Source organism: Myodes glareolus, chromosome 7 (assembly GCF_982192425.1).
Source record: "Myodes glareolus chromosome 7, mMyoGla1.1, whole genome shotgun sequence".
Taxonomy (NCBI): domain Eukaryota; kingdom Metazoa; phylum Chordata; class Mammalia; order Rodentia; family Cricetidae; genus Myodes; species Myodes glareolus.
The window spans coordinates 2,373,978-2,382,662 of record NC_142032.1 but is presented as its reverse complement, the minus strand read 5'-3'; the positions used below and the strand labels follow the sequence as shown (position 1 = coordinate 2,382,662).

At 43.4% G+C, this 8,685-nt stretch overlaps 1 long non-coding RNA gene across 2 annotated transcripts; it reads left to right on the top strand.

Moving 5' to 3' along the window:
• The first annotated feature begins 398 nt into the window (after window positions 1-398).
• Window positions 399-7,727, top strand: LOC125393720 (uncharacterized). Of its 2 annotated transcripts, none has more exons than XR_007229913.3 (5): window positions 399-511; window positions 3,467-3,503; window positions 3,696-3,846; window positions 4,974-5,091; window positions 7,559-7,727. It is a non-coding gene; the product is annotated as an uncharacterized LOC125393720 (long non-coding RNA). The 2 variants fall into 2 exon arrangements; XR_007229914.3 differs by having other exon boundaries at window positions 412-511; window positions 3,471-3,503.
• The last annotated feature ends 958 nt before the right edge of the window (window positions 7,728-8,685 follow it).

The following is an 8,685-nucleotide window of genomic DNA, read 5'->3' as shown; positions in this document are numbered from 1 at the left end:
TCTCCTTATATAAAGATGCCAGTTCAACAGGACTAGAGTCCCAACCTTCTAACCCCATTTAACCTTTCTTAACCTCTGCCCCTGACATTGAGGTTAAAGTGTCAACACATGAATGTAGACACCATTCAAGCCATCTTGGGATGGTGTGGGTTTTTTTCTACTTATTCATTTATGAACAATGAATAATATCTACTTATTCATTTATGTTCCAATAGTGGCAAGCACTATTGGAACATCTCCTAGTAGTGAAAATGGCAGAGTGGACTTTTGTAGTCTAGTGGGAGAGGATGACAGCAGAGAAGGAACACATGACATCATAGATGATAATGCCCTCTTTGGGCAGCAGCTCATAGAGAACACACATGATATCATAGATGATAATGCCCTCTTTGGGCAACAGCTCATAGAGAGATCTGTGGGCTGTGGGAGGGAGTTTTCATTTATTCTAAATGCAATGGATAGTCAGCTGAGGGTTGGAAACCTGTTTACAGCTTTTAAAGTCTTCCTTTGGGTGAGTGAGAAGGCTCAGTGTGAGCTTGACCTGAGTTTGATCTTGTGGACCCATATGGTGGGAGGAACCCACAGGCTATCCTCTGGCCTTCATACCTGTACCGGGCTTTTGGTTTGGGGCCACCTAACAAGCTTCCAAATCATGACAGAGACTTGATATTCTTTGTTACAAATGCCTGGCCTCAGCTTAGGCTTCTTTCTGGGTAGCATTTTCTAACTTAAATCAACCTGTTTCTCTTTATTTACCTTCTGCCTCGGGACTAACTACCTTTCTTGCTTCTGTATACCTTATTTTCACTGCTTCTCTGTCTGTCTGGCGTCTTCCCGGCTTCTTGGCCAGGTTGCATCCCTCATTCTCTCCTCCTCTCATTTCTCTCTCTCTCTCTCTCTCTCTCTCTCTCTCTCTCTCTCTTTCTCTCTCTCTCTCTCTCTCTCACCTACATTTATCCTCTTATTTATTCTCTCTGACTGCCATCCCTGCCCATCCTTTTTTCTGCCTTGCTATTGACCATTCAACTCTTTATTAGACCAATCAGGTGCCTTAGACAGGTCAGGTGAAACAAATGCAATCTATCTTTACAATTAATTAAACACATGCAGCCAAACAAAGTAGCACACATTTACACAGTAATATTCTGCAGCACAAACAAATGTAACACATATTTACATAGTTAAAATAATATTCTATGACACGTACCTGTGTGGCACCCACATGGGTATACACACACACACACACACACACACACACACACACACACACACTTCCTTTAGCCAAATAATGGATGATTTACAGGAATTTAAGAGGGAAAATAGGAACCTCAGCAGGGAGGTGTTCATTAACCTCACAAATATCTACTGAGTCTCTGCCTGCTGGCTGATATGCAGGAACCTGTTTTCATGTGTCACAGAAGCTTCTGGATCATAAGAGAAGCCTCTGAGGCATGGTGGTCCCATCCAGGACACTTCTAGTCTGCCTTGGCTCATCAGTGGGTCCAGACATCCCCAGGGGCTGAGCTTTGTGGTCTAGCCTGCTGGTGGGGATGGACTTCAGAATAAAGGACAGGCTGGCATATGAGGTGTGGGTTCTTTGAAGACATGGGACTCATCTGGAAACTCTAGGACCATTAAATGGTGAGCATAGGTGACACCTACCTTCATCCTGGGACAATGGAGCACATCCTCTGCCCAGAAACCCAGGCTCTGCAATGGTCCAGGAGAAAAATAAGCCTCAATTCCCACTCTCAAGAGGTTTCCACCCAGTCGGGGGTGGGGCGTCAGGCAAGAGTGTGTGAACCATCATACCACAGAGAGTGAGGCTTGCCAGAAGAGATTCACAGCCAACACGGTGATGGGGGCCCCTGAAGGAAGGCATGTGTCTGCCATGTATAACAGTAACTGTAGGAAGGAGTGTGTTCACTCGCCTCCTGAGCACACATGCATGTGTGAAGAACACTTCATGCTGTAGAGTACCTTCCTGTCTGTGCCCTGTGAAATATCTGTGAGAGAGGTAAAACTTTCTTACACTTGTCTCATAAATAGATACGCCCTCAGGGGAGACCCAACCAGGAAACCCAGCCCACCACACTGTACGTCTTTACCTCACCCTTCTATCGAAGGTCAGGAGTTGGTAAGGAAAGGCAGGAGTGTATCAAACAGCACAGGGAGAAATGGGCAGATTTGAGACACACTTGAAAGGCATTGCTGGCAGAGTCTGCTGTTGAAGAGTGAAGGACGGAAGGAGAGGGAATCGAGGATGCCTGGAGACACAGAAAATTGAGATAATTATTGCTCTGTTTCTGTGACAAGATACCATGACCAAGGTGACTTATAAGATGAAGAGTTTATTTGGGGGTTATTGCTTCAGAGGATTAGAGTCCATGACCATAATGGTGGGGATCATGGCAACAGGCAGATAGGCATGGTGCTGGGGCATAGCTGAGAGCCGAGATCTGGAGATACAACCATGAGGTGGAGGGAGAGACACCAGGAATGGTAGGAGTCTTTTGAAACCTTAAAGCCCGCCCTCACTGACAAACCTCCTCTAGCAAGGCCATGCCTCCCGATCCTTCCCAAACAGTTCCAGCAATTGGTGACCAAGTATGCAAATATAAGTTATTGGGGGCCATTCTCATTCAAATCATCACAGGGATGGGGAGGACATAACAAGGAGAAAACATGAGATTAGTTCCTAAGAGCTATTTTGATTCTAAGAATTTCTTTTTCTTTTATTGACCTCAATTTTATCTATGAAACAATTTAAGTAAAACTCCAAACTAAAGCCATATATATATATGTATATATATATATTTCATAATATTTAATGAATAATAAACCAATGTACATCAAGTGAGACATGAGCAAATGTACGATCACTATGAAGCATCATGTATGGAACATGTCAACATCCCGGAAAGCCAGACCCACTCTGCACCTGCTGTTTTGCATCCACCTACCTTGTATCCACACCACCATGCTGCAGAACCTACCACTGGTCATAGTTGGAGAGTTCTTTCTTCTCTTCTTTACAATTTTTTAAAGTTATTTTAAAGTACATGCACGTGCCTGGGTTTGTGTGTAAGTGTGTGCATGTGAGCGCATGTGCAGGACCTGCAGAGACCAGAGGAGTCAGATCTCTCTAGAGCTGGAGTTACAGGCAGTTGTGAGATGCCTGATAGGGGTTCCAGGACTGGAACTCCAGTCCTCTTGAAGAGCGGTATGTGCTCTTAACAACTGAATGACCTCTCTGCTCCTAGAGAGGGTAATTCTAAGTTAAATCATCGTTCTGCAATTTTCTTGCATCTTGTGATTTAAGAAGACCTCCTACTTGTGTGTATGTTCATGTGAGTGTGCATACATGCACAAACAGGTGTGTGTGTGTGGTGTACATGTGGAGGTCAGAGATTGATGCTGGGTGTTTTCCTTAATGTCTCTCCCCACCTTATTTTTTTTTTTTAAGACAGTGTCTCTTGCTGAACCTGGAACTCATTGATTAGGTAAGACTAGCTGGCCACCGAAACTCAGGGATCCTCTGTCTCCTCTCCCCACAAGCACCAACACAGTAAGACTGCCACAGTGCCCAGCTTCTTTGTGTGGGTGGTGAGGGTCCACTCAGGTCCTCATGAAAGCATTTTACTGACCAAGCCACCTCCCCGACCTATTGACAATGACTCTTATAATTTTTTTAGGTACGGTTTGCTTGAGTTTGAGCTGACGAAACTTTGGTTGTCACCGCAGTCCCGTGGGCAGGGACTGACTTTGATGATGAACTTCAGCTCTATAGTGAGCCACTGAGGTCAGCGTGGACTACGCCAGGACTCTTACCCTTCCTATCGCCTGGTACGCCTGCTTTCTGTCACTATGCGAGCCACCACGCGTGGTTTTGCTCCCTAGCTAGAGCAGCAATAGTTTTGGAGAATCCATGTCTCATCCTGAAGGTATGATGAGTGTGGTGAGGTCACGGGGCTTGGGCATCAGTCCAAGACACAGATGGGGATAGCAGCCGTGGGATGGGGAGGCTTCTGCAGTCCCAGACACCAGGAATGAAGGGCAGAGGAATGGTTCTAAGCAGTCTAGAACAAATGATGCCTCGTAGAGTAGCCCTGATGACCCGTGGATCAAACCCTAAAGAAACATGACAGGCACACCAGAAAAAGCCAGACCTCTGATGTCTGAAAAGGCAGAACAAGGGAGGTTATCAGAGTAGATTTAAGCTGCCATGAGGGTTGGCATGATCTTGGGTTTATCTTCAAGGATAATAAAGATCTAGCCACGTGGAATGAGAGTACATCCCAGTCACGTATGCACTGTCATTGAAGCATGGCTCTTTAAGTACCACCTGCTGCTGCGGGATGTGTAGGTATAGAAAGGGGAGCTTTAGGGAAAGAGGATTAATTAACTACAACAAAACCCAAAACAAACAACCAACAAAACACAACAGCAATAAACTCAGTGGTAAGCTAGTGAGTCACCAGCTGATTACCTCACACGGTTTCCCCAGTCCCATGTTTAACAGCTTAAAACAAAACAAAACAAAACAAACCCCAAAACCTGCTTCTTTTTAAAGTTGTATCTATTACTTTTTCTTTGTTTGGAGTTTAGGACATCCCCCATTCTCTCTTCAACCCCTCTCCTATTCCTGCCCCAACTTTTCCCTTCCGATTTCCCATTATAGTTTGTTTTGTTCCCTGCCACCCACCAAGTACCGTTAGTGCCGCCCATATATGCTCTGGTGAGGAGCCTCTCAGGGTTCAAATCTCTGGAAATAACTAGCTATCCCTCCCCCAGCATCCACCAATGGCCAATAGATCCTTAGTTAAGGGTGGGACTTCTTGAACCCATCCCCCATCTATGCAGGGAGTTTGTCTGGCTTGATCTTTAGAGAAAAATAAAGTAATGGGGCCTCTTTGGTCTCTATGACTTGCCTGGAGCACGTGAACACTTCAGGGTGTTTCTTCTTCTGAAAGACTTGAGCAGATATCTGGACTTTCGGCAAAACATCTTGCTGGCTGGAGCCACTGTGACCTGCAATGTGTATTCTCAAGGCAGCATGTATCAACGAAATGAACTCCCCTTTGCAGAATGGTGAGTGTGTAACCCACATGCACAGGGTGGACTTTGCAGGGAGTGGACAAGGACTGGGGGTCACTGAAAAGCCGCTGTCTTCCTTGAGTGTTCTGATCATGTGTGCACAAGTCAAACCCTAAATCACAGCACTGAGTGGGGAACGCTGTCAATGTGCTGTAACATTCAGACTTTCTGAGAAAAAAAATGGATCATCACTTTTCTTTTATATTCTTAGAATGAGGAACTGGAAACTTAGAGGTGCTGGTCGGGTGCTCAGCTTCACACCGAATCAGGTTCCAGGCCCAGATCTGTCCACTTACTGAGCCCCAGATCCTCAGCCTTTAGCGGTCTCATCCCCACTACTGACTCTCTGGCTTCCCTGTGGGACTTCAGCTGCAAACTATTCTCTGCTAGTCTTCTAGGGGTAGTGCTGAGCCAGGGCCAATCAGCACAGACCTTGGCCCAATTAGCATAGGGCTTAATCGCCTCAGGTAGCCAATTACACTTTTATTATATGCAGCTGTTACATTTGGACTTCTCGAGTTACTCGTGGCTAAACAGGAGTAATAAACTGATGGCAGCTACTGGCAGAAGTGGCAAGGTCGCCTCAGGTTCAAGGGCAGACAGAAGTGTCCTACTGACTTTTTAACTGGAGGACAAAAACAGCTCTCAGTTGCTAGCACAGTGTAAAGGAGGGAGCAGCTCTTAGTGCTGGAGTGATGGGCCTCCTGCAGCGTTTTTAGAAACCCTTGTGTTTATCAACACCTTACAAAATGTTAGTAATTTCTCTCTGTCTGTCTATCTATCTATCTATCTATCTATCTATCTATCTATCTATCCATCTATCATCTATCTCTATCATCTATCTATCTATCTATCTATCTATCTATCTATCTATCCATCTATCATCTATCTCTACCATCTATCTATCTATCTATCTATCATCTATCTATCTATCATCTATCTACAATCTCTTATTCTAATCCAGCTATCTAGTCTATCATCTACTTACCTATCTTGTATTTATTAATATAATCCAATTAAATTAAGTTAGATTAATCTCTCCCTCTGTCTACACAAGTGTTTCCCTCCAACAATCTACCTATCTAGATATCCATTCATCTAATCTATCATATAGATATCTATTAGTCTAATCTACTATTTATCTAATCTACCACCTGTAAATCTAATCTATCTACTTTATTGTCTATCTATTGTCTAATCTATCATCTATTAATCTAGTTATCTACTCTATCATCTGTCAATCTAATATATGATGTGTGTATTAATCTGATTAGTTATTCTATTATCTATTTATCATCTACTTAATTTATCATTTAATATCATCTTTCTACCTGTTGATCTACTCTAACCAGTATATAGATAACCTATTATTTATTAATGTAATCTAATCTATCTACTCTACAATGTGTTTTGGCCTCTCCCAAAATCTATCATCTATCAACCTAACTTATTACTTGTTCATCCATGTTCCTATCCAATTCACATATGCATTTTCAAAAACATATCTGTCTGCCTGTTATCTATGTATGTATATATTATCTATCCATGTATCTATTTATCTACTTCACATAAACAGAAAGATTATGATCTAATGGAATGTTCTGAGACTTTAAGGTTTCTAACCTTTTAAGGGTCTGATATTCAGCAACACAGCATTACAAAAACTTTTAGGTTTGCTATTCAATAACACCAAACAAAATAAAAAAATAAGACAACTATAAATAAATCCTATCCGGTTGATTTAAATGAAAGGCTCCTGCTGCTTGATCAGACCCTCTCCCCAGCCATGGTGAGATTCCTCTTGATGGGAAATTGAGTTTCTGGGCTATTTCTCAGAGAATAAAATAACAAAACACAGATAGCAGATTTAAAAAAAAAATGTCACCAGGTATCCCTGTTGGAGGCCCAAGTGACAGGGGTCAGAAACTCAGCCAGTAACTCTGCTTAAGCAGAGGCAGAACAAATCCCCCTGCCTGGGAGGCCAAACAAAGCATTGTTTTAGTTCTGTGGGAGATAATGACAAAGGAATAGAACGTCGTCCCGGGTAATGGTCTCCTGCTGATAGGGAAATGCTGAGGGAAAAACAAACAAGGGCTTGAACGCTTCTTTTTCCAAGCAAAGCTGTGGTTCCGGGGCTCTGCCTCTCCTAACACCTTCCGTTCTGTTGTAGATGTCTTGCTTTGGGAGGCGCTCTGAGCTGGGGTGTCCTGGAACCAGAAGGGCATAGCGCACAGGCTACAAGCTCAGCGAGCTGCTTTTGAACCGCTGGCCTCACCAGCTTTCCACTAAAACACAATCACAGCCTCTGGCTTTGGTCTTAGCCAGAACTCCCTCTGCCACAACCACCCATTTTATAGCATCAATCAGACTAGCAGCTGCTGCTGCTTCTTTTTTAATCAGCAAAGTCCTGAAATTGTACAACAGAAAGACATGTTTTTTGTTTGTTTGTTTGTTTTTTTAGATTCCTGGAGAACGAAACCAGCAAGTCCTGCACACGAACAAGCTGGTGCCTTTCTATTTTTGCCTCTTTTCCCCGGTATATACCTTAGAACAAAACTGAGATCAGATCAAAAGTGAGAACTGATTTTAAGTCCAAAACTGTGAAGAAATCACAGTACCCCTTTGTTTAAAAAAAAATAAAATGAAATAAAAATTCAGGGCCAAAGTCATCATTCAGTCCTCTGCAGCTCTTGGAGCCGATCCAGTATAAGCTACCACACAGACCAAAAGCAGGGCCTGACATCTTCTTTAACCATCCATTGAAAGTGCCAGAGCATCCGGAAGTTCAGGTCCGAGTTAGCTTTGCAGTTAAGGAGACATTCTGCAAGTTTGTTTTGTTTTGTTTCCCCTCTTGGGAAACAAGTCTTCATCGCACAAAGCCAATAGGAAGAGGTTTTAAACATCAGCAACATTTCTACTTGGGCTTAGCAGCCTCTGGGCTAGCATTTGTTTCTCTGGTGATCGCCATTCCCCTTGCATTTCAGAGTCTGTCTCCTTGGCGGCTGCAATGGGACGTGGGAACACTAATGTGTGCTCTGTGGAGCTCCCCTCACTATAAAGCTCACTGTGCCATCTCCTTTAAGGTAAGTTTGTCTGCAAAGAAGGATGCAAGGAGGCTGACCCTGAGGCTAGCCATACAACCCTTGGAGGGCTTAGAAGCTTCATGAGCCCCCAGTAGGGGCCGCAGCCTGGCCTGGACCCTTGCTGGAGACAGCTTACATTTTGATTACAATAATTAATTTGAAAATTCTAATGTAAAAACATTCACTTGAAAAACAGGCAAATCCCCAATTGTCAGACAAAATTACTTTTCTTTTCCTTTTTTTTTTTTTTTTTTTGCTTTTAATGCCCGTATGTCGAATGTCATTTCCCCCCCCCCCCCCTTTTGGCTGAAAGCTGCTCCAGTAGGTGAACAGGTGCTTTGGAGATTGACCAGTAATGAACATTGCTGCCATAGAAATCTTCAGCGGTTGACAGAATATATGGGGAGAGAAAAGCTAAATGAAGAACAAGCTGGTAGATAAAGTTAAGGCAGAAAGAATAGTAATTACTTAGGAAGAGAAACCTTAATTGGAAAAGCTAAACAAG